Raw genomic sequence first — 27,777 nt, forward strand, 5'->3', positions numbered from 1 at the left:
AATTGGGAGAGGACTGAGGTAGAAGGGAGAGAGGGAGATGAGGTGGGGGAGAAAGTGAGAAGAGACAGATGGTAGATAGATAGATAGATAGATAGATAGATAGATAGATAGATAGATAGATAGAGGAGGGGAGAGAGTTGTGAAATTCAGCTCATCACTCTAAAGTCACACTAATAGTAATGACTATACCTGGCTGTCTTACTATTAAAAATCCAGTACTAAACCCAGAGGCAGATTCAACTTTTGTGGGGCCTAAAACTTATGCAGTTGGGGGAAGGGAGTGTTACTTTTAAAAGGAATGAAAAATTTCTAATACAAAATTAAAAACTAGAACTTGACAGGGCCCCATGCCAGCCAAGGGCTCTGAATCCTAAATTTTCTTAGCTTCTTGGTTAATCCCATTCTGACTTTAATTAGTCACCTCATTCATCTGTTTTGCTTTTAGACAAATATTTTCCCAGTATTTCACACCAATGCTTTGATTACATAAATGCTTGGGACTTTCTATAGAATCCACACAGAAAGGAAGATGCTTACAAAGTGATTGTATCATTTAGTTTCCTTGTCTATTTCATTATAAATGTCTATATTATGATGCCATAGATTATTTCTGTCAGGTATGTTACTAATCATGTGTCTGATTATCCTTCTCACCCTCTTATTCTCCAGACAAAAGTGATGATTGCAATTGGTCATGTCCTGTGTCCTCGTTAGCCCAAGGTGCTCTGAAAGCATATTTGCTTTGATGATACTCTTAAGTATTTATAGCTTATTTAAAGACTACATTGGGTATTTTTAGTTTGATAGTTATGTTCTTTTATCAGAGTTAATTTAGTTATATTAGCAAACATGGAATTTGACTAAAGAGTATAAGAGTTACAGGTAACCCTGGATAACATTAGGTCTACCAAGTTTTAATTGTAATTTTTTTGACATGTTTTAGGAATTCCACAATTTTTTCTTTACATATACATCTTGTAAAAACTGTCTGCTAGAGGCTGTAATAATCATAAACAGCCTACTATCTGATTAATGTTATACATCAAAATTTAACATATTAGAGACCAACACTGTGCGAACATATGCTTCCAGGTTAACTCCCCTCGGGGCACAATGGGGGTAGATCATTTCCTGTCACACTGCCAATGATGAGTATCCTGAGATTTGAAGGAAGTCGGTTTTGAGAAGCTCACTATTTGCTACTGTATGTACACGCATGTATATTTCTAACATAAGCAACCAAAATCAGTTATTAAAATGTATGTTTGTCAGGGCCTTAATACTCTCACTAGTTGGTTTCATAATAAAATAATATATCTTAGAGCATATGGAATGGGCATTTTATTTATTTATGTTTTTTAATTTAAATTATTTTATTATTGTTCAATTACAGTTGTCTGTATTTTCTCCCAGCCCCTCCAAACCCACTTCTCTCCCTTGCTTCCACCTTCCCCCTTGGTTTTGTCCATGTGTCCTTTATAGTAGTTCCTGAAAATCCTTCTCCCCACTGTCCCCTCCCTCCTCCCCTCTAGCTTATGTTAGATTGTTCCTAATTTCAATGACTTTGGTTATATTTTGTTTGCTTTTTTCTTTTGTTGATTAAGTTCCAGTTAAAAATGAGCATTTTAATGACATTCTATATAGTATTTCATTTAGAGAGCAAAAATTCTGCTGCAGAAAAGTGAAAAATCTTTTTCCTGTCAGTGACTCACCTCAAGTCACACAGTTAATGCTACAGAATCAACATATGCCAGCATTAAAGATCCTGACCTTGGATCCAGATAAACAAATCTGACTTTGAGTTATACCATACATAAATTTCTCTCACATGTAAATTTCTTAACCTTCATTACATTCAGTGTTCTACATGTATGAGTGGCCCATGGACATGGACAACAGTGTGGGGATTGACCTTTGGAGTGAAGGGTGGGCTGGGTAGAGGAGGGCAAAAGGGAAAAATTGGGACAATTATAATAGAATAACAAAAAATTCAGCACTCTCTTCTAAAAATGGAAATAGTAATGCCTATTGCTAGAGTTATTATGAGAATTATGTATCTAATAAATACTTTTTGAGTGCCTAATATGTACAAGAAATGTCCAGTATGAAAAGAGGTTTCCTATTCTCATGGAACTTTATGATTTAGTTGGGGAAAACAGACAATACATATAAAGCAGTGAATATATACAGTGTGACATGACAGAAAGTCACCAGTGAATTTCAAGTTGGGTGATCAGGGAAGACCTGTTTGAGGAAAAAACATTTGAGGTCCAATAATAGGATTCATCCATGAAAAGTAAGGGAAGATAAATATGCCAGGAAGTAGTGCTGCTGATAGAGAGGCCCAAGACTAAGGTGAGCCTGGTGTGTCTAAAGAGGAGGAAAAGCCCCAGTGTTTCAAGTTCAGTGTATAAAAAGGGAAATTAGAAGAAAAAAATGGAGAGGAGGCTTAGTAAATCATTTGGATTATTCTAAGTAAAATAGGAAGCTATTAGAATGATGTTAATTTTATTTACAAAATAAATCTCATTAATAGATAGGTGAAGAATCATGAATTAGATTTAAATAGTTGTTTTTGTTTTTGTTTCCCCCACCTAGCATCTCATTCCTCATCCTAATATCAACTGGAATTTTGGGGGGGAAATTAAGTCTTTTGTTGGTGAATGTAGATGGGTGGGCTCTGACCTTCCCCCAACCCAGGACATGTCTTAAGATAAGTTGAGCATATACTTCTGATCTGCAAGTTGAATATGAAGCAGATTGACAGTGAAACTTAAAATGCTTGGTGTCTGTTCACAATGAATGGGCACTTCCTAAAGTTTCTACTCCCTAGTTCTATCATAGCTCTTACCTATTTTGAAATCTGCCTTTCCATCCCACCAGTTGAGTTGATAAGCTCCTAATACAATACATTTCCAATACATTTTGTTTTGCCAGTGGCAGTTTCAGTTGCTTGCAACTAGAGTCTTAACTAGTATGGTACATAAATTACCTGGCAGGCCCTCAATAATGGTTATGATTAATGGTAGAACTGAACTTGAACTCAGGCTTCCTAATTTCAATCTTCATTAAACTTGCTTCTGTGTGTCTTTTATGTAATTTCTGCGTGACTATCAGCAGTCAGTTTCCTCTATCTATAACATGTTAGCTCTGTGGGCTGAATTATCTCTATATCTTATTTATAAGCAACATGTCTGCCAAATGTTTTGTTTTCCAAGCAAATCTCGGGCTTCTTGATTCTTAAATTGCAGTAGGCAATTTGTTTGGGTATTTTGTCAGGACAGTTATAAACAAATATATGGAACAGTTCATGTTCAATTCTTCATTAAATATTTCTTTAATCAAAGTGAGTATTTTGAAGAAGGGTGTGAATGAGTGCAAATGCATGTATTCCTTATTATTAAAATTGTTTTAAAGTAATAAAAAATTAAAGCAACCTAACTCATTCATCCTAAGAAGTGTGAACTATCTTTTATGCCATGGATTGGCAGCTACAAGACAATGTACGTGTCATTATTGATGCTGTTAATCAGATCATATATGCTATAGTTCTGTACTGTAAGGATTTGTTTGTTTCTTGGAGCAAGCTGAAAGTGCTCCCTGAGCTTTAGTGTCCTGTCATGATGAAAATAAGGTTTTTTAACAACAAGAAAGAAACAGAAAGGGAACAGATGTGCAAAGAACTTGGCAGGTAAACAAACCCTATTCTCAGGCTGAATGAGAGTCCTGTGTTGAATTGCATCTTTGAGAAGAGATCTTTTGAAGGGAATAAAGCTGTCATTCACAGAGAGAGTGATCTGGCTCTACTCATTAAACCATGCAATATATCACTGGCTCTGCATTTCCATTTCTGTGCATTGTGCCAAAGTTACCTTCCCCTTCTCATTCCTAGAACACATTGGCAAAGACAACACTGAAAAGTATCTGGTTGTTTGACTAATGCCTAAGTCTAATGCTGTATAACTTTATTCCTCCAGGGTCTAAGAGCAGTATACACATCTGGAAAAGTAAATGTAACTGCTAAAATTGTTTCCAATTATGTGTGCTAACTTTAGAGCAGTTCCCAATATATGTGGTTTGCACAGGTGTCTCATTAATGCTTAGGTGTAGGGATTGACAGATACAATTAGAGTTCCCCTTAGATTTGTAGATTCCTTCAGTTCACTGGTAGAATATTTGACTGTAGCTGGGAAACCTGAATTCTACTTCTGGCTCTCATGATAATGAGATATGTGACCTCAAGCAAATTACTCAAATTCACAGTTACTTTTTTTCTTTAAAATTATGGAAATAAGCTATGTGATCTTTAAGAATGAGGGCAATTATGTTTTTAATTTAAAACTGAGAAAATTGATATGTGATGAGATTTTTCCTGAGTTTAAGAAGTGTATTTGCCTGTGAAAATAAAGTATATTGGGAGCAAGGTTTGAAATCAGGAAAATTATTTAAAATCAGAAAATATTTGAGAGAATTTTGAAATCAGGGAAACCTCAGATAATTACAGATATAGTCCCACCAGATTAACAAGGTTGTCCTTTAATTTTAAAATTCTAGCATTTTGACATTCAAGGTGACTGTGAACTACTGGTACTTTTTTCTTTCATAGTTTAGGAGGGGGTGCAGGATTTAGGCTTATGGTACATAGTAAAATTTGCACACAGTAAAATTGATTTTTTTTTAGTGTTTAGTTCTATACATTTGACTAATGTAGTAATATAACCACCACCACAAGAAAAGGATCGAATGTTTTCATCACTGTAAAAAGTTTTGTCAGCTCCTGTGTAGTCACTTCCTTCCTCTCACCCTCTGTCCCTGGAAACCACTGATCAGTGTTCTGTCTCCGTAGCTTTGCCTTTTCCAAATATTATAAATAGAAGAATGCAGTATGTAGCATTTTCACTTAGCATGGTCCAAGTGGGATTGATCTGCATTGCTGTAGTTTCCTTTAATTACTGAATAGGTGTTGTGGTTGGCAGAGGAATGACCACACTCCCACCTCCCAAAGTTGTCCACACCATAATCACTGAAGTCTATGAATATTTTACCTCATGTGGAAAAGCAAATTTGCAAATATTAGTATCATAAACCTTGAGATGAAGAGACTGTCCTGGATTATCTGGGTGGGTCCAATCTAACAATATAAACCTTTAAAAAGAGAGAACCTTTCCCAGCTATAGTAAACAGGGAGACGAGATGGAAGAGCAGAGATCTGAAGCATGAGAAGGACTCAACCCACCATTGTTCCTTTGAGAGGTGAAGAAAAGAGGACCACAAATCAAGGAATGTGATGGACTATCCGTATTATTTTTGAAATCTATGTGGAAGCCATAATTTTTCATTTCACATCATGTTCAGTTTGAAATCATCTGTATCTCTTGACTGTTGCATTAAATGTTCCTTTTCCCTCTGTCAATTGGGCAATTAATACTTTTAATTATTCCTAATAAATATAATAGGTAAATACTCACCCACTATAAGGAGTTTTAAGTTATTAACTAAAGAGCCCTGGCCAGTGTGGCCTGGTTGGAGCCTCCTCCAATAACTGAAGGGTTAGGGGTTCAGTTCCCAGTCAGGACACATACCTAGATTTAGTTTGTTCCCTGGTCTGACAGTGTGTATGATCCCTGTGCTGGGCAAGTGTGGGAGGCAACCAATGGAGGCTTCTTTCTCACATCAATGTTTCTCTCTCTCCCCTTTTCTCCCTCTAAAAGCAATGAAAATAATATCCTTGGGTGAGGATTTAAGAATGAATTATTAACTAAAGAAACAATCTTTTAAGTCAGCCCTGGATTCTAAAGCTATTTTTGCCACTCACTGACCATGTGAACATAGCAAGTAGCTGAGCTTCTCTAAGCTTCAGTTTGTAATTTGTATAAGATGGAAAATAATAAGGGTTGTTTTGAGAACTAAACAAAATAATGTTTTCTTAAATGTTTGCTTAGAACAGCACCTAGCCTAGAGAAAGCATTCAAGGAATGATGGTTTTATTATTACAATTTTAATTACATGAACATTCCCAAATGTACATTTTTATGAACCCATGTTTTCAAACGTCAGGGTCTCTTTAGTGGGACACACCCTCTAATTAGATATCACAGGTTGGTTGTGCCAAGCAGAATGCCATCACTGGGACAGTCTGTCTTTTCCCCTTTGAAGCTTGTTATCTAAACAGACGGTTTTTACTGTAGCTGTGGAGGAGCATGAGCTTCAACTGCAGCCTAACGAGTACTATATGCTGTTGCTTGCAGTTGCAAGTCCTGTGGCCTGTGGCATGCCATTTATTCTCTTTGAAATTGATAAAAATAACCACTAATTCCTAAAGTTACTGTGAGACTCCTACCAAGACACAGTACAAATTTTGCAAACATTAAATTTCTCCTACAAAAAAAGAAATTTTTTTCATACATAACAATTCTTTTTTTCATACATAACAATTCTTTTTTTCATATATAACAATATGATACATACCTGGGAATAAATCAGTAATGTTAATAGAAATATGGATATAATTTGATGTTTGTGGTCTGCACCTAAACTTTTTCAAGTTCTAGTTTGCCATGTGGAGTTTTGACTGAATTTATGATGTCCCGAGAAACAGGGAAATTAAAGAAATTCTATCCTTTGCACCTCTTAGGTGTTTATGAGGGTAGAAGTGCTTTGAGTCTTTCTTGTTACAATTGTGAATCAAATTAGTCTTGTTGTAGCCTGGCATTAACTCAGTAAACCTTGAAAGGACATGGGAATCCTGGTGGGATGAAGAACCAGGTACCTGTTTCAACTCACTTGATTCGTGTATGGCTGCAGCATATGTGTATTACTTGCTGGTGGGCTTTTGATGTGACTCACTGCACAGACGTCTGAGAAAATCGCCATCCAATCTACCTCTTTATCTCTTCTTGTTTTGATCTGCTTAGTTCCAACAAAGGCTAGTGTTGGATTTGACTGGAGTGCATTATTAAGGCTCCAAAAGTTGGCATAAATCTATGTGGCAGACAAACGTGTGACTTAAATTAGCAGACTGGGAACCTTTGAAAATTAGTAACTGCTAACACAGCCAGGTGTTCTTGCACTGTGTATGGATTAATAAAATATTTTGTCTTCACTATCAGTCTATTCTTATGTGAACATGGACAACAAAAGAGGAAAGGGGCAAATAAAATTAGTGCCTGTTGACAACTTCTCTTTTTCTTTTTGTAATATATTTTATTGATTATGCTATTACAGTTATCCCATTTCCCCCCTTCACTGCCCTCCACCCTGCACATCCTCTCCCACCCACATCCCCCCCTTTAGTTCATGTCCATGTGTCAAATTTATAAGTTCTTTAGCTTCTACATTTCTCATACTATTCTTACCCTCCCCCTATCTATTTTCAACCTACCATCTATGCTACTTTTTCTCTGTACCTTTCCCCCCTCTCTCCTCCTCCCACTCCCCTGTTGCTAACCCTCCATGTGATCTCCATTTCTGTGGTTCTGTTCCTGTTCTAGTTGTTTGCTTAGTTCCTTTTGGTTTTGCTTTAGGTGTGGTTGTTAATAATTGTGAGTTTCCTGTCCTTTTACTATACATGTTTTTTCTTTATCTTCTTTTCTTAGATAAGTCCCTTTAACATTTCATAAAATAAGGGCTTGGTGATGATGAACTCCTTTAACTTGACCTTATCTGAGAAGCACTTGATCTGCCCTTCCATTCTAAATGAAAGCTTTTCTAGATAGTGTAATCTGGGATATAGGTCCTTGTCTTTCATGACTTGGAATACTTCTTTCCAGCCCCTTCTTGCCTGTAAGGTCTCTTTTGAGAAATCAGGTGACAGTCTGATGGGAACTCCTTTGTAGGTAACTGTCCCCTTACCTCTTGCTGCTTCTAGGATTCTCTCCTTCATTTTTACCTTGGCTAATGTAATTATGATGTGCCTTGGTGTGTTTTTTCTTGGGTCCAACTTCTTTGGGACTCTCTGAGCTTCCTGGACTCCCTGGAAGTCTATTTCCTTTGCCAGAATGGGGAAGTTCTCCTTTATTATTTGTTCAAATACGTTTTCAATCTGTTGCTTCTCCTCTTCCCCTCTGGTACCCCTATAATTCGGATGTTGGAACATTTAAAGATGTCCTGGAGGTTCCTAAGCTTCTCTTCATTTATTTGAATTTGTATTTCTCCATTTTTTCCTGTTTGGTTGTTTCTTTCTGTCTTCTGGTCCACTCTATTGTTTTGAGTCCCAGTTTTCTTCCCATCACTATTGGTTCCCTATGCATTTTCCTTCATTTCTTTTATCATAACTTGCATTTGTTCATCTAATTTGCAACCAAAATCAACTAATTCTGCGAGCTTCCTGATCACCAATGTTTTGAACTGTGCATCTGATAGGTTGGCTATCTCTCAATCACTTAAAAGGATGAGTTCTGGGGCATTAATTTGTTCTAGTGTTTGAGCCATCTCTCCCTCTCTCTCTTTTGTTTTTTTTTTTTTTTTTTTGGTTTGGTCTGGTAGCTCCTGTTACAGTAAGGGGCGGAGCCTTATGTGTTCACTAGGGCTGGGCAGCCCAGTATCTAGATTGTGACATTGTATGTGGGGGCAGGGTTGAGAGGAAACAATGATGGTTGCTCCTTTCTCCATGGGACCTCAGTCCCTTCTCTGGGATCCTGGGTTGTACTCTCTGCCCTGCTCCACAATTGCCACCTTACTGGGTCTGCCAGCTGCCACTTGTGTAGTCAGAGTCCACCCGCTGCGATCTTGTGTGCCCCAGATGCCTTACACACCCCTAGATGCCTTATGCGCCCAACTTTCTCTGCTTTCCTCACCTCAACCCGTGCCTGGCTCCTTGTCTCCACCCCTCCTACTGTTCTGGATGAACGGGGTCTATTTCAACTTCTTGGCTGTCTGACTTCCATTCAGATCAATTTTCTGTCAGTTCTGAATGTTATTCTGCCTCTAAATTGTTGTTGTTCTAATCTTGGTTGTGCATGGAGGTACAATGTATCCACCTATGCCTCCATCTTGGTCGGAAGTCCTCTTTTTCTTTTTTAACTTCTGGTTTTCAATGTAAGGAATGACAATTCAGGCCATTAAAATTTCAACTTCATAATATTCATATTTTGAGTTATGTTTAATTGAATTTTCATGGTCACTCTCATCCTTATTTCAGCTAGAATAGCTCTACTTTTAGCTATCATACATATTTTATTTCTAATATTGATCTGAAAAGGTTTCACTAGTAAAATAAAGTCATAAAACAACATGTGTAATCTAACCTAGAAACTTTTTTCAGCCACTTTTGTAAGATTTTTACTTAATTCTTTTTAGGATATTATTGTTGACGCCTAAAAGAACTTAAACCCCTATAAGACAAGATTTGTGTCCTATTAATTTTGAATCCCTTCAAATTCTTAACACAGAGCTTGCATACAATAGATGTTCACTTTTACATAACTACATATTGCCTTATCTGTTCTGCCTTTCTAGATATATTTAATTGTGTAACCGTACCAAAATGTAAAAATTGTACTGCTTTCAAAATATATATAATTATTGCTCTTATAACTAACATTTATCTGGTGTTTATTATATGTCAAGTGCTGTGCTAATTGCTTCATGTATATTTGCTCACTTAAAGTTTATGGCAATCTTACAAAATTAGAAACATTTATTACCCTCTGTATTTACAAATGAGGAACTTGACGTGAAGAGGAGTTTAGAAACTTGGCCAACAATCACATGGGTAAGTAGTAAGTAAGAGAGCCATTTTACTTTATTTTATTTTTAAGTATATTTTATTGATTATACTACTAGTGTTCCATTTTTTTCTCCCCTTTATTATTCCTGCCCTGCATCTGCCTCCCCCCAGCATTCCCTCCCTTTGTTCCTCTCCATGGATTGTACATATAAGTTCTTTGGTTTCTCCATTTCCTATACTATTCATAACCTCCCCCTGCCTATTTTGTACCCACCCTTTATGCTTCTTATTCCCTGTAACTTTTCCCCACCATTCTCTCCCTACCCATTGATAACCCTCCTTATGATCTCCGTTTCTGTAATTTTGTTCTTGTTCTAGTTATTTGCTTAGTTTGTTTTTGTTCTCTTTAGGTTTAGTTATTGATAGCTGTGAGTTTGTTGTCACTTTACTGTTCAATTTTGATCTTTTCCTTTTTCTCAGATAAGCCCCTTTAACATTTCCTATAATAACCATTTCAAACTTTAAACTCAGTCTGGCCATGCATCCTATGTAGCTTAACTGATAAACTCTTCTATATCTCTATGAATCATGTATCTCTGTGAAAACCTATAAAGAAAAGTGTGTACATTGAAGGTGATATTCACAGTTTTTACTCTAATAAATATGTGTAAAGTAGAAATAAGAAAAGAGTAAAGTAAAAAATGTAAATGAAATTGTGGAATTCTCTTGCTGATTTCCAGAGGGTGCTCTTGTATATCCTTGAGAGTGAAAACTTCCACTTGGATAATATTGTTAAAATGATCTAATGAAGTATCCAATCAAGACTTGCTAAATTAAATTAGATTAACCATTTCATCACCTTTTTATTAAAACCTATGCAATATGAATATAGATTGGGGCAAAGTGGTTTATAGATGTATGTAAAACAGAGCTTAATTTTGTATTATTATTTATTATTGTATTATTTTGCATACAAACAACTGTAAACTTACTTTTACCCCACCCTGTATAATGTTTTCAAATGATAAAAATAGTTTACACTCTGACTTTACTCCTGGGTGGAATCTAATGAACAAAATGAACTAACAAGCAAAATCGAGACAGACTCATAGATGGAGAGGATGCTGACAGCTGTGGGGGAGCAGTTGGAGAAAAGAAGCTCATGAATAGGGACAACAGTGTGGTGATTGCTTGGTGGAGGAGGTGAAGGAGGATATAGAGGAGCAAATGGTGATGGATGGAGACTTGACTTAGGGTGGTGAACACACAATAAATACAGTGTACAGATGATGTGTTGTAGAACTGTGCACATGAAACCTGTGTGATTTTTTTTAACCAGTATCATTCCAATAAATTCAATAAAAAAGAAAAGAAAAAGAGCTGTCCAGTTATAAAGATTCCAGAAATATAGAAACATAAGGTGTTACATAAAAGGTGACTCAGACGGCTTCAGGGTTTATAAAGTGGAGTTTTATTCACGCATGTGGACCCAGAGGAGGCAGTCTCCAAATTCCGGGCCCTGAGCTCAAGCTGGGGCTTGCTTATATTCTCACAGCAAAGGCGGAAGCAGGAGAAGGGAGGAGCACAGTCTCTGGCGGGAAGCAGGCTTACAGAAGCAGAATTCAGAGGTTAGAGTGAGACCTTGAGATAACTGCTATCTAAGAATGGCTACTGCTCAGTTATGTCCTGTCACAAAGCAACATATTTAGGGCATAAATGTTCTATAAAAAGTTGCACTACATCAGACTAAGAGTATGTCTCTCTTGCTCTATCTCTGATTGTGTTGCCACTAGTTTGGGGGGAATTATTATATCATAAAGCATTCTCTTCTTCTAAATTTTTTTTCATATTTTAATCATTGCTATTGATTTCTACTGTGGTGTATAAATTCTGATTTTTAATGTGATATACAGAAGGTTCACCATTACTGCCTGAAAAAGAAACAGGAGAAAAGTGGAAAGAAGTTAGAGCTTTGGACTTTGATCATTTGAGGATTCAGTGATCAATACTTTTTGCCCATTATAACCATGGATCTAACTGCATTCAAGTGTGTAACTCCATGCACATCTTATTATAGGACCTAACATAATCAAAGGTCAGTTCTCACTGGTCATAGTGTCTGAAGTTCTCCAGATGTTCAGCGCCTTCATCTGCCCATCCACATTTCAAGGCTTTCTTCAAACAATAGCCATTCACATGCTCATATAGAGAACCATCCAGCTGACTGATAATATGAATAGGACTTCTATTACCATGCACTGGTACTCCTCACATTCTCTTAGTTCTCACTCTGCATTCAGAAAAGCACTTATTACTTAACACTGATCTTATTTAAAAGCTTGAACCTGAGAAACAACTTTTTTCAAAGTAAAATTGGAAATAGACAATGTTTGAAGGTGTTTCTGAAAGCACACAGCCTTTCTGCCTGACAATCTCAGAATGGGCTGCCTTATAGATGATGATGGCAGTTATTGACAGATTTCAATTCCTTCTGATCTTTGCACATGCAATTTCAGGATTTGAATCATTCTTTAAAACTGAATATTTTCACTTTTCTCCAAATTTAATGAAGCCTTCAGAGTTAAAGCTTAGCAAAAAAAAACTTCCTTCACAAATTAGTATATACTGTCTTACAGACTAAATTATTAGTCCAAAAAGTATAAAAGTCCTGTCACTAGGTCTTTTCAATCTTGCTCAAATTGGACCTATGATTTTAAATGTGTAAACAGGAGCCCAGAATCTGCTTTCTAAATATACACCTATTTTGTGTGTGAAAAGCATCCTCTTGAAGTGATTCAATTTGCTAGTTTAGTAGTCATGCTTCCAGATATAATTATGTACTAGCTGAGGATATGAGTTCTCTCACTTGTGATTATGTGGGCTCATTAGGAAACTGGCTGTGCAATTGGAAATCAGTGATTAAACTTTCGTTGAGCATAGTTTCTTCATCAGTCCCTGGAATACATGTCAGATTTATTCTCTGTTGGTATTTTGTTGGTACCTGGACTATTAATCAGTTTGTATGAAAAGCTGGGATGATACACTCTTTCTGGCTTAAATTCTTATTTTGTGAGTTGTCATGGCATTTAATATAATACATAACTCCCTTTGGGTCATTAAAAGCAAGAAGGTCAGGCCTTTTTTTGTTTTGTTATGTTTTGGTGTTATTTGTTTTTCCTGACACAGCAGAGCTCTGAGTAAGTATAAAGGCACAAGGTGATTTCTTCCACTGTGACATCTCCAAGGGAAAGAGAGTAATGTAAGTGAGTATTTGAAATGGAAACAACTGTAATAATCCACTTGTGAGTTTATTTCACATTAGCACATCCTAATAAAACTGTCAAAGTTTTCTCAGAACTTTGGTAGTTGTACTCTGTCTTCTGTAACAACAGAAACACATCTTTGGTAGGAGGGAGACAATCTTACTTAAACCCAACCTAATAACTTTGTAAATATTACAAAGTCCCTTAATCAAAATGAAATACTTTAATACTACACAGTGCTCTGTGAATGTTAATAAGTCTACTCTTGTAATCCTCTTATTCAGTTACTCTGCAAGTTACTGTGAACTTAAAAATTGAATTCATAATCATCCACTTTAAGTTTTCCTGTTATTTTTTGTTTATTTTTCAAATTCAATATCCACAAATTATTGCCCCATTCCCTTCTTCTCCTCATCTGCTCCCTTTCTTCTCACTTTTAAATTTTAAAAGATAGACAAATTTGTTAAAAGCCTATGTCAACAGTTTTAATTCAAAATCTTCAAGTGGAGAGGATAAGCTAGCCAATTAAAATATTCTCTCTCAGTTAAAAAACTTTCAAAGTAAAAGGACTGATTGGATAATCATGGCTATCTGGATAAAGGATAAAAGAATAATGAGCTAAAGAACATTATACACCTGTCAGCCTACAGGGGGCTACTTAATTTCAGAAGGGACCTTACTATTTTCAAGTTTATTAGAAATTACATGAGTATTTTATCAGAATTGAACATTTCTTCCTAGAAAGTTTTATTGCTGACCATATTTGGGTCAACTTTTTTTACTAATTACTAGAGATAGAAGAAACTTATTTTCTAAGAGCTTCTCAGATTAAGTTTTATACTTATATCTCATCTGTTTTTTGATGGATCAACATCTAATTTTGATGCATAAATCATCAAACTATTACTACAGTTAAGATAATGAACATATACAACACCCTCAGACATTTTCTTGTATGTATTTTTAATTTCTTCTTCTAGCTTTCCATATCATGAGGCAAACAGTGAACTACTTTCTGTAATATAATTAGTTTGCATTTTTCTTTTCCAGAGTTTTCTATAAATGGGTCCAAAGGAGTTGTACATATTTTAGGATGAGGGAGTTTGACTTCTTTCATTCAACATAATTATTTTGTAATTCATCAATGTGTTGTATTTATAATAGTTTATTTCCTTTTATGGCATAGTAGAATTTAATTCTATGAATATGACACTGTTTGCTTATTGATGGACATTTAAGTAGTTTCCAGCTTGTGACTAATACCGAACAAACAAACAAACAAACAAACAAACCTGCCCTGAACAGCTATGTATGAGTTTTTGCAAGGACATAGGATTCATTTCTTGGGAATAAATATGTAAAAGTTGAATGACTATATCAATAATTTTTAAGAAACTTCAAACTGTTTTTCACTGGTTGCCAAGAGCTGTAGATTGAGGAAAATAGAAAGAGGTTAAATGTTGATGAATTCTAATTTACAAAATTTTTTAATGAATCATGTTTTTGCTATGGTATCCAAGAAAACTTCACCTGACCCAAAGACATGTTTTCTACTATTTTCTTTAAGAAGGTTTGCAGCTTTAGTTCTATGATCCTTGAGTGGATTTTCTGTATTGTACTGTATGAGATAGAGAGTAAAACTATTTTCTTTTTAAAAATGTTTTGGGTCCTGGCTGGTGTGGCTCAGTGGACTGAGTGCCAGCCTGCAAACCAAAGCGTTGCTGGTTCAATTCCCACTTTAGGGCACATACTTGGGCTGTGGGCCAGGTGCCCCCAGTAGGGGGCACTAGAGAGGCAACCACACATTGATGTTTCCTTCTCTTTTTCCCTCCCTTCCCTTCTCTAAAAATAAATAAATTAAATATTTTTAAAAATAAAAAAATAAAAATGTTTTTGTATACAAACATTCACTTGTTCCAGAAGCAATTGTTGAAAGGACTAGCCTTTCTTCACTGAATTGTCTTTGTACTTTTGTTGAAAATCAACGATCTGTTTGCATCTGGGTCTATTTTAGACTCTGTTTTATCTTATTGAATCTACCTGTCAGTCCAGACACCAGACCACACTTCCTAACTTGATAAATGTAGCCTCTTAATTAAGTCTTGAAATAAGATATCATTAAAACTTCAGTTTGGTTCTTAATTTTCGATGTTTTTTAGGAGGTTAGTCTAAGTTCTTTGCACTTTCATAAGAATTTTAGAATCAATTTGTAATTTCTATAATAAATTCTGCTGAAGTTATGATTGGATTAAATACATAGATTAATTTGGGGGAAATTGATATCTTAATAAGTTTTCTAACTCATGAGCACTGTATATGTCTACATTTATTTAGGCCATCTTCAACTTTTTTCAGCAATGTTGTGTAGTTTTCCATGCATAAGTATTGCATATCTTTTGTGTAAGATTTTTTCCCATGTATTTTATGTAATTTTATACTCTTGTAAATGGTATTGAGGCTTTTTTGTGTGTATGTAAACTTTGGTGCCTAATATTTTGGTTGCTAGAACATAGAATTATAATTAATACTTATATGTAGTTCTTATATTTAGCAACTTTGTTAATCTCACACATTAGTCAGTTCCAGTACTTTTATGTCATCTGCAAATAAAGACAGTGTTACTGCATCCTTTCCAATGTGGATGCCTTTTTATTTCTTTCCTCGTGGACTAGCTAGAACTTCTACTACAATAGTGAATAGAAATGGTGGGAACTAATATCCTTGCGGTTTTTCCCCCTGATTTTAGGGGGAATACAGTCTTCCAACATTAAGTATAATGTTATCTGTAGGTTACTGTAATGGCCTATAACAATTGGTGAAACTACATTCTATTAACAGTTTGCTCAAAGGTAATTTTTTTGTATCAGGAAGGGGTGCTGGCTTTTGTCAAATGCTTTCTCTGTGTCTACTTTTGTTAGTATGATTACACTAATGACATTCCAAATGTTAAATCAATTTTTCTAGAATTTATTTTATAATAATGGACCTACAACATTGTGTAAGCTTTTTGTTTTCTGGGTCTGTGTGTATAATGGAACCATTCTTTGATCTAGAAAAGGTAAAAACTAAGAGAGGTTTACTGAAGAAAGTTATTTAGTTTAATCGTGAATCACCTGCAATTGAGGTGCCTGACTGGTACCCAGGAAACATGAAGGATAGGTGTTTGGAAGAAAAGGTCTGAAGTCCAGAGGGACTTGGGCAGTCAGGAGTTACAGATTTGCAGTCACAGTTGTTATATCTAAGTTTGAGGAGTCCTAAGTGCACCAAATCCAACCACAAAAAGACCTGCTTCACACAGCTCTGGAGATCTGAATGTCCACCCAACTGAAGTTCACACCTGGAGCAAAGAAGTGCTGTGTCCATTGTAATGATGACAGAACCATGGTGAGTGCTCTCCCTCAGTGAGATGAGCCTTAAACAGTGTTCAGTTGCAGCAGGCATCATCTACTGTAATGTGGACACAGACCTCACGGGCAGCATTACAATGCAGGTAAAACTCAGAATTTCAGAGAAGATACTTCATTCTGATGATTAGTTATATAGAAATCACATTTCTCCTCTTATATAGGAATCAATATCAAATGGTAAGACACAAAAAAAATTATTTTAAAAGTCATAATGTGCCCTGGCTGGCATAGCTCAGTGGATTGAGCGTGGGCTGTGAACCAAAGTGTCTCAGGTTCGATTCCCAGTCAGGGCACATGCCTGGGTTGGAGGCCATGGCCCCCAGCAACCACACATTGATGTTTCTCTCTCTCTCTCTTTCTCTCTCCCTTCCCTCTCTAAAAATAAATAAATAAAATCTTTAAAAAATGTCATAATGTAGGCCATTTGTGTGCAGTCAAAATGTGAAAGTGGCTTGTCATAAAGGGAGATGATGCTTTGAAGGAAATATTTTAAACAAACATAAAAATCTAGTGAATAGTGGAATATATCCCATGTATTCACCATTATTCAGTTGAACAACTTTTGGCATGTTATCATACTTGGTTTAGATCTTTGGTTTTCATTTTTGTTGTGTAAGAGATAAACCTTGGCAGATACCACTGAATCCGCCTTTGCAGCCCTTTTTGCCTCCTGCTCCTGGTGTAACCAGTGACCCAAATTTATTGTATATTTCTCTTGTCTACATTTTAATATTTTTACTCTATATGCTTTGTTGAAATTATCAATGATAAAAGCATGCATCCATTTCTAGATTTTCTATTGTTTTTAATTGAACAATTGTGTAGTAGGGTGTTCCCATTTTAAAGGATTTACGAGTATGTTTGTTGGTGAAGCAACTCACTTTCAATTTAATATAGCTTTATTGTAAGATTGCTCTAACTATCCCACCTGGAAGTCATTCTCAATGTTCTCTTTTTTAAAAATTGACAAACTGCATAATTAAGACATCTGCTAAAATATCTGATTTGAAACTCGGTAAAGATTTTCCATTTTGTTGGTAATTTTACTAGATCATCATGACTTCAGCCACAAATTTTGTTTTTCTGCTTTTATTTTTTTGTTGTTCTTTTAAGTATACTTCATGTTACTTTGGGTTAGCCTCCTTGCTGGGTCCTAGTAGATTTTCTATCATTTTTAAAGAGTAAATTTGTGTGTCAGAATTCTTAGTTATAACTACTGGGAAATGATTCTGGGTTTCTTAAACAGGAAAATAGTTTAGCTGAGGAGATGCAGGCCTCACAAAATAGGCATATAGATGGCAAGGAAGCTTAGGAAGCAAGGTGCTAGAAAAATTAAGTAGATCACACTGCAGGAAAGCTATGGGGGAGTTAAATTAACATTATCGAGATATAGTTTGCATACAATAAAGTACATTTATTGAATATTTATTTTAATAGAGTACACATTTCCAAAAATAAAAGCAACATTTATCTTTAAAGGCATGATTTTAGGCTAGTCATCCCAGTAATAAGCAGAGATTCAGATAACAGAAAATTGGAAAATAGAAGAAAATCAAACCATTTCAAAACCATATTGATTCTAGTGAAAATCACTTAACTTCTAGTAGTATTTTAAAAAGCATTTTCTAAGTGTTATGTGTTCATGCTTCTATTTTATAGCTGGTGTATTTGAGAGAATTATTTTTTTAATATTTTGTTTATTTTTAGAGAAGGAAGGGAAGGAGATAGAGAGAGAGAGAAACATCAATGTGCGGTTGCTGGGGGTCATGGCCTGCAAACCAGGCATGTACCCTGACTGGGAATCGAACCTGTGACACTTTGGTTCACAGCTCATGCTCAATCCACTGAGCTATGCCAGCCAGGGTGAGAGAATTATTTTAAGAATTTTTTATTCTGAGCATTTTTCTTAGAGTGAAGGTCCAACCAATGTCATAGAATTAGTACTTGTTATGAACACCTGTTGGACTATTCTGAGGAGAATACATACTAATTTTATATATCCTCTTTGAGAAAATATATGAATGACAATACAAACATCTGTGAATCAACTTGTATAAAACAATCAACTTCTGCTCCCTAATATATGTTAACATTTACTGTAGATCACACAGGATTGTATTGTAATGCCTAATATCCATGTTTGGGAGTCAGGCTTACTGGGAAAGACTTCAGGGTGGCAGAAAACCATTATATACACTAAGAACTTTACATGAGTCCCCGGTGTGAACTGGTCCTTTAATTTTTTAGCTTTGCTCTTAGCCTGTAGTGCTTTTTTTACTCACTGAAAAACTTCATAAAACCCACAATCCAGTCACATAGTGGTTGGAATATAACATAAAACCAATTATTTTGATACCTTTCGTTGATACAAATGTATGTCAACAAATCAGTGTAGAATAGATGCTAACCTGTATAAGGGAGGAGTATATGTCTTTTCATTTTGTATCTGCGCCCCTAATCCCATACTTGGCACAACTGGATTAATTAAAATTTCTGGAATGAACAATTGTCTGAATGAATAAATCAGTGATAAGTGGTCTGTGAAGAACCATCACTACTGGAAACCTACATCATCAAAGAAGAAATCAATAACATCTTTCTCTGTATAATAAAATATGGCCATTTTGGAAAGCAAGTAGTTATTCTGATTTACTTATTTGTACTCCTTTAACTGGCAGAACTAAACTATGTCACACTACAGCACAGATGGGTGCTTTGAAGGCAAGTAGCTTTCAAAAATTCCTTACTTTATAGTAAGTTTTGGAACTTAGAGGTTATGTTTATAAACACCCCTCTGTCATGTGGTCAACCAGTGTATGATTTCTTCAAATAACCTGCATGGCAACCAAGAGACTAAAAATAATTACCACTCATGAAAACTTATTTGTTTTATGGGGGAATTGACTTGATAATTTTTGGACTACCCTCAAAGTAAAGACGTAATTTTTGGCATGAATAGGAACACTTTGCTTCCAGAAGCTTGCTAAAGTTTAGTTTAACAAAATATCAGAGCTTAGATCAATAGATTAGAAAAGTTTAGCCATTTGTGTGTGTATTTATGTATTTAACTAATAGCACCAAAATAACACTCCTGTTTTGAATTGCAAAACAGTCATTTTGTGTCCAGGTACACATGTATTTTTTAAGGACTTATTTTGTAGTGACATGTTTGAGTCTGAGGTATGTGCTTGACTTCAGCCCTTACTATTCTTGCTGTAATAGCACAATTAGATATCTTACTACTGTGTCTTTGTTTAACAAAGTCTCCACATTGACTTCTGGGAATACTTGAATTTCTAATCACTGGTGCATGAAGATATATCAGCTTGTGGCTTGTTAATATCAGTTTTTGCACCTGTGCCCATGAATCTGTAGCACATAAAACCACTCACATGAGGCCTCTTACAGACATCATAAATCCTCAGCCAATTATCTTGTAATACTTAGAAGATAATAATAATATATTTGTTTTTTTATTTTATTTTATTTTTTTGCCCACCCCGCCCCAAATATTTGTTTTTTATATGTGCATAACTAAATATGGTTGTTGTAGCTAAAAATTTTAAGTTATTAAAGGTTATTTTGAAAAGGCCAAGAAACAAATCTGTTCATTAATATCTTTCTAAATTTCTCTTGAACATGATTACTTGTGTGGGAGGTATCAATGCAATAAGGGTTGCTGGTTGTACATGGATTTTTCTTCTTGAATGAAAGTTAAACATGCCTAAGTAGTTTAAAGAGCATATTTACTCATATACACACAAATAGTTGAACCATTAAATATGTGGTAGATTGCACTAAAATTAATTATCTAATTACTTTCTTGGGCATTTGTGCCCAAACTCTGGCTACAATATGTTCATTTTGGTGACTGTCTTATAGTCTGTATCTCAATATAGATAATGGTGGCTGCTGAATTTGCAGCACCTCACCTATGCCCCTCAAAACAGTTGCTTATTTACTGCCTTATAGAGATGATGCAATTGCTATATCAGGGATGTTGACATTAACTACACTGTCAGACCTCACAAAGGAAACCCCCCTTGATCTTCATATCGATTTTCTTCTAGATGCTAATTTTTCTCTAGGTTTTTGCCCTGTTGAACTTCATTGCTCAGTTACTCTGAGATTATTATGAATAAACTCAAAAACACTCTGAGTACTCCACGTGGTCACCCACATGGAGAAAGGATTGCATACTATAAAATGAATGAATTTTAATACTAATAGTGTTTATTTATACTGACAGCTTCAATAGAGTGGTAATTTCATGAAGAATAGGTAGGATGCACCCTACAAAAAACACCTTCTATAGAACATAAATGTCTGTCTTCTGACTTTGTTTATCAGCATCTTTAGAGGTATTTATAGCCAATCACACACTCCTCTATTATTTCTTTACTGATTAAGTAGTGATATGTTCTGGACCTAAGACATGGTTCACTATTTTCCATTAAAATGAGGAAACACCTTGTTTGTTACAGGTTCATTCCAAGCAGTTGGCTTGTGGAAATCTCTGAGAGATGCTGCTGCCCTTGACATGTTGGAATTATCATGATCATCTACTCAGTTTGGATTTCACTCAGTGACCAAGAGATTTGCATGGTAGACAGCAAGGACTGGATTTTTAAAAAGAGTAAACCAGGTAAGATTGAGGGAGACATCTGATTATTTATCACTTGCTCTATGGCTTTAGTATACTGCCAAGATGTATTGGATAACATATAGCTTTGCCATTTGTTTTCTAAGTCCACTGAATGGGTTGTTAAAGAATGGTGATCCCTTGGATTCAGGAGAATATATATAGTAATAATTGAGTCCATTTTTTCTCAAGAGGAAAGAGCAGTTATTTTAAGATTTATATAAAGCAGACAAGAATGCTCTGGATGCTAGTTTAATGCAATAGCCAAAATTGCAAACTATAGAGACTTTCTCTTTACATTACTACTCTGAACCACGATGGAATTAACAGTTGTAGTTTTGAAGGTACAGTAGAGAAATGTGTTGCCATTAGGTATTTATATTATAGAAAGGTATCAGTTTATAGCATATGATCTTATAAATATGTTTCCAGGTTACTCCAACTTAGAAGAGTATATCATTATTTTGCCTTTTATTTTTGAAAGTATTTATCATTCAAAATTGTTCATCTAAGCATTATTTAAAATGGTGATACTGTGACATACTCTGTTGTTATTGTGGCTTCTGGAATTTAAAATAGTGTACTCTTATCCAGGTCTTCTTTTTATCCACTTCTGCCTACTGCATTGTGGAAATAATTCTCAACTATTAACCATAGTTTAATCAGAGCTTCTTATCTCTCTGTTTAACTCTTTTCCTTCTCTATTATGTAAATTTGTTATCAATAGTTACCTGAGGGAACCACAAGTTATTCTTGTCCTATGACTTTAAGGCCATTAAAACTTTTACAGCTTTTTTGAATTTTATGCATTTCAAAGCAAGATTTTATTTTCATATCAATTATAAAAACAAAAATATAAGTTAAAATTATTAATTTAGAAAATAATCAAGGAAGATTATTCTATAATCTTATCATCACTGGAACATTTTAGATTCTTATAACTATAGATTTCTCACTTTCTGAAAATGAACTAAATGGAACTCAGTCAATAAATTATAGCTTAAGATAATTATTTGTATACAGATGAGAACTTCTAAAGTACTTCAATAAATATTACTTTCCAACTCCCTAAGGATTTACTTGTCTATAAGATTAATTCTCATGAGAGTACAAAACTCAAATAGTCACAGCATTTAAATGTGTTGGAAATAGTACAGATCACCAAACTCATGGCAGAAATATTTATTTGATGAACTGAATTAGTAGATAATTGTTTGTTCTCTTAAACAGTAAGGTATGTTACCCACATTTAGAAGAGTTCTGCCAGTCTGCATATAAAAGTCTGCCAGTCTGCATATCAATATGCAGTGTGCATTTGTGGGATTATGCTTGACCTAGATACATGCTTCATAGCATTAGTATCTAGCAAATAATTATAGCAAGACTGCTTCAGGATAGACTTTCTTATTTCTAAGCTTTTAAGTCTTTTTTTAAAGATTATATGTATTTACTTTTAGACAGAGAGGAAGAGAGAGTGAAAGGGAAACATCAATGCATGGTTGACCCTCATGTGTCCCCTACTGGGGACCGGGCCTGCAACCCAGGCATGTGCCTTGACTGGGAATAGAACTGGCAACTCTTTGCTTCACAGTCCAGTGCTCAAGCTACTGATCCACTCTAGCCAGGTCCTAAGCTTTTAAGTCTCATTTACAAGCCTAAAATAATTTCACCCTGATGATCTTTATTTCAATATTTTGAGCAAAATTGGGTTCCATGTTAAAACAACATACTTAGAAAGAAAAAGAAAAAGGTGGGAAAGGGAGAAAATTAAATCTATTTCAGAGGTAAACAATCATGTGATAATGTAATTATTTGCATCAATGTCATCACAAAACATTCTCTTCCATTTGTCAAATATGTATTTTTATTCTTTAGAATAATTTTTCTTTATTATTTGCATAAGGATCAATACAGAAAAGAAGGTACAAGTCTTTTGACCCAAGTATTAAGAAACATAACTTCTCTTTTTGTCCTACAATCTTTTGAAGTGAATCCTGCTGATTAAGAGCACAGAGACAGTAAATTCCTCTGTTATGCATAAAAACATATGATTTAGAAGGGACTTCTGCACATAAAAGACATTAAAGTGAATTCATATATTTTCCTACTTAAAGGATAACTTTTAAAATGAATAGAAAAATTATGTAGTATAGTTTTATAGCTTACATTAGTTGAAATTTAGTTTTATTCTTTTTTGTAAGAATGACAGGTATATTTTTTATGGTGATGCACATTAGATTTTCCATAAAGTAAAAAGAATGTCAAGATTTCCCAATTCTATTTCTCAGAAGTTTATAACAAAGCCATATAAAAATGTGCACTGTTCCTTAGCTTAAAAGCAATTTTTCTTTCTTAAAGCATTTTTAAAGTGAACGTTTGCCTACCTTAGGATTACATTACCATATGCTTGTACTCAAAAGGAATATTAAGCTATAAAGACAGGTATAAAAGGTGAGATTTTTCAAAGCACTTCTGATCATAGCATGCTACATGTAACAGGATATGAAGTCCCCAAGGTGTTTCATGAAAAATATTTACGTAGCACTTGTGTGTCCCTTACTCTTCGCAAAGCTCAGTGAACATTCTTACCTGTGCAACTATCCTTATTCTGAGGTCTTCTGAAAACAAAACCTTGAGAACTTAGAGAGGCAGTTAATTCCATAACAAAAAGTCTCATGTGAATCTTAAGTACTTTTTGGCTACATATTTATGTGCTCTCCAGACTTTTTCCTTTTTTTTTTTGCATGTCAACAACATGTAAGGCAAGTATGCGGCAAGAAACAAGTTAGCAACTCCTTCTGCCCTGCCCTCAAGTAGTTCACATTCACAGAGTAAAACAGACATGTAAATACCTTACCTGAGGCAAAATGAACTGAATATTTTCATGATACGTCCCAAGCAAAATTCTCCAGAAGCGAAGAGGCAGGACTATGAAAACTGAGAAGAGGATAATAAAGTCTTTGAGGACTGTGAGGCATTTCAGCTACATAGCTAAAAAGTGGGGAGAATTTTAATTGATGAGAAATAGGTGTGAAGGCATTCTAGGCTAGGGGACAGTCTGGCCAAGTCACTATAAGGTAAAAATAAAAGTTACATTTAGAGAATAGAAAGCTTAACAGTGCAGCATGGGGAGGAAAGCAAGAAGAGTTTGAGTAGATGGGTGAGGGCGGAAGTGGAGCATTTTGCATGTCCAGCTGTGGTGGTTATAAACATGAAGGTGATGTAATATAATCTACACCTTAAAAAAAATTCTGGCAGAGAGTGTGGGTGTGGGCAAGGAAAGTATTTGTAAGAAGAAAAGATACACTAAGAGCATTCAGTTTCATGAGTGTAGAAATGTACGGTGTGTAGCACACTATATTAACAGTAGAACAGTTTCTGCCCGTCATTGATTCCATTAGTCTCTATTGAATGCTGCCTAAATGAATGTCTCTTGGGGATAGTCAGTAAACTTCTATATTTGCACCTTTTTCCTTTTTTTAGAAATGATTTGAAAATTCTTCATACATAGGATGAGAATAATTTAGCTTACATGTTTTCACCTCACATGTATGTATACACACATACACAAACACACACTACACTAAACTCTCTTCTAGCATGTGCTTGAAATGAAACCGGCAGTCCTGTTCCTGAAATGTATCCTTCAGTAAGAACGGGACAGCTACTACCCTACTTTATTTTCATTTTGAGACTTTTATCTCTCAGGCTTTATCCTTCCCTTCATCATTTTATCATCACAGCAATCACTGCACTTTGTTCCTCAGGAACACTGCATGCATATAAGGCACATTTTTATGGCTAGAAAGCAAATCTAGCCACCCCCCCATTGGCATGTATTTCTTACTTAAACCTAATTAAGTAATTCTGCTGAAAGTATCACATCCTTTCATCACAATGCACATTTGGTCAAAATAATAGGGAACACTTGAAAGCTTAGGAAATAACTGGGGGAAGAAGCCTGAAAAAAGACACAAAATGAATGAAAGTGAACTTCAGTCTGACCTTCTTTGGCATAATCCTCTAATGAGCCAGAGCACATTAACACCTCTACTAAAGGAAACACCTAACTCACGGCATCACTTTCACTCCCATTATTTTATTGAAAATTACTATTGTCATGAGGCTCCCCAGCAGTGCACTAGACTCGGTACATTTTGTATGATTGAGTCATCTATTTTCACAGAAGTTCTGTTATAGTATGGAAAAACTCCAACAATTTCTTTCTAAATAAGCATACTTAAGGAAAGGTAGCTATTGCTCACTAAAATGCAATATTTGAGACCAGAATCTTTGTCTTTCTTCTCTGAGATCTTAATTAAAAAGATGCATACATATTCAGTAAAAATATCTGACTAGTGAATGTGTGAATAAAAATCAAAACCTGTGCTTCAGTTCAAAATCATAATGAGTAGATCAAGAAACTATGGTACATTTACACAATGGAATACTATGCAGCAAAAGGAAAGAAGGAGCTCCTAACCTTTGCAACAGCATGGATGGAACTGGAGAACATTTTGCTAAGTGAAATAAACCAGTCGGTGAGGGACAAATACCACGTGATCTCACCTTTAACTGGAATATAATCAACAAAACAAACAAACAAGCAAAATATAACCAGAGATACTGAAATTAAAAACAAACTGACAGTAATCAGAGGGGAAGTGGGAGGGGATAATGGGTGGGGGGAAAGGGGAAATATTGTCAAGGAACATGTATAAAAGACACATGGACAGAGCCAAAGAGGGGTGGGATCAAGGGTGGGAAGTGGGGTGGCTGGGGTGGAGGGATTTGTGGGGGAAAAATGGAGACAACCGTACTTGAACAATTAAAAAAAGAAAAAAAAACACACAATCATAACTTTTGTGTTTTTAACTATAGGAAATATTTCCATCTTTTGTTAGGGTCCTGTTGGTACTTGGTTCATCCTGTCTATTGTTAGATCAAAGGTATCTTATCTTATTATAGTTTGCCAAAATTATTGAGTCACAGACATTTTTAAATCACATAGTGATGTAATAGTACCCAAATATTCCCTAATATTTGGAATACTCGGGGTATGGAGGATTTAATCTAAAATAAGGGAACAACAAAAAAAGATATTCATTCATTAAATGACTTATTTTCCTCATAAGTAAAGTATGGTTCTCTTTTACATGCTATCACAAACTTTGAATTTTTATTTTTATAGATCTTAAGTGTTTGGGAGAAAAAAAGTAAAGTTCTGTCTCTTTCCATGCTGATGGGTATAGATTTCTCTAGGCAGAAGTCATTGGAATGCAGGCATCCTAGAAAGCTACCCTCTTTTATTTTGAAGATGCTGGCTAGCAAATTGTGGTTGAAAATATGCTATTAGATTAATAGTGATACTGAGTTTAACTGACTCAGTATCTGACTTTAACTGAGGCCTGGACTGACTGAATCCCAACTCTGACACTTAAAATTTATGTGATCTTGAGCAAATTATTTTTTATCTCAGAGCTTTAATTCCCAATCAATAACATGAAGATATGAGTAGTGTCCCACGGTGCAATTGTGAGAATCAAATGAGATATGCAACATTTAGTAGAATGTCTGACATATTATAAATGTTACTGCTCTAATTACTACTACTACTACTATTATTATTATTATTATTTACTGTTTATATATGTAGCCATTCTACCTCAAGGTCCATTTATTTCAGCCAAATATTAGAACATTTTACCCTTGGTCCCCAGAAGTAGATGAGGTAAAGTGCTCAGCAAAACACCTGATACCACTTAAGCACTAGTGTTAGTTGTAGTGGTGGTAGTTATTATTATTATCATTATTTGATTATACAAACAATTTTTCATCTTAGGTTTTTGAGGAGATATTGGTCTCCTCAGTTTATATCAACGATTTCCTTCTTAGGATGATGATGGGTCTGTTAGTTAAAGTTAGTGTCATGACTTTGAAATAATGTCCTGTTGAACAGTTTATTACTGTTCATGTTATAATTGTATAGATGGATGCCTTGATATTGAGGTAAATGGTATTTATTTATAACCAAAGATCACTAGAATGGTTTTTTATACCAAATTATAATTTTAGAATCAATAAAATACATTGAAAGCCACTAAATGAAACATCCTTCATGGGCAAACAAATCATCCTCATGTGTTGACATAATTCCCCAATGTGGAAATACCACTTTAATGTACACTCATAGACACTGTCTTTAGCAGTCTGTGACATTAATCAAGCATTGTACATATTTACACCTTTAACCTTCTTTTGGTTAAATGTATTTTATAAGAAAGACTCTTATTTTGAAATGAAATTTTAGAATTAAACTACATTTAACATAGTAAAATAATACTTTAAAAATTGATGGTCATGATTAAACCTACATGTCTTCTAAAACTCTACTAGGAGAAGAATAGAAGTATAGCCAAGACAATTCCATGAGTTTCTGGTCAGTGCTTTGTAGACTATTGGTTTTGGGTAGCCCCAGTCTTCTCAGTGAAAGGCAGAAACTAGATTATCAGTTGAGATGTGAAAGAAGACAGTAGAGACCAGAAAATTGCAGTGGAAGGTGGAAGTAAGTCAACTGGGGGTGAACGAAAGGGTTTCAGGCTTTGGAATTGGAGAGAACTCTGGGTGTCTGCAACAAGCCAGGACTGAAAAGCAGTGCATCTTCCTTCAGCAGTGCAGTATTACCCTCAGTACAGGACAGAGGAAGCCGGTGATGCAAAGGAAAGGAATTTGGGTGCACTGCAGTTAAGAAACTGGCACTGAAATGGTTGACTGTGGAGTTCTGTGGAAAGTCAAGCA

General features: G+C 35.2%; 1 protein-coding gene across 3 annotated transcripts in view; it reads left to right on the plus strand.

Annotated features, from left to right (window-relative positions):
* LINGO2 (leucine rich repeat and Ig domain containing 2) overlaps window positions 1–27,777 on the plus strand; it is a 1,215,855-nt gene that overhangs the window by 870,148 nt on the left and 317,930 nt on the right. For all 3 annotated transcript variants that reach the window (XM_036021522.1, XM_028531934.2, XM_036021521.1), the window contains one exon: window positions 20,822–20,982. The gene's annotated coding sequence lies outside the window, so the exon portion shown is untranslated. The remainder of the gene's footprint in view (window positions 1–20,821; window positions 20,983–27,777) is intronic.

The sequence above is a fragment of the Phyllostomus discolor genome, chromosome 3 (assembly GCF_004126475.2).
Source record: "Phyllostomus discolor isolate MPI-MPIP mPhyDis1 chromosome 3, mPhyDis1.pri.v3, whole genome shotgun sequence".
Taxonomy (NCBI): Eukaryota; Metazoa; Chordata; class Mammalia; order Chiroptera; family Phyllostomidae; genus Phyllostomus; species Phyllostomus discolor.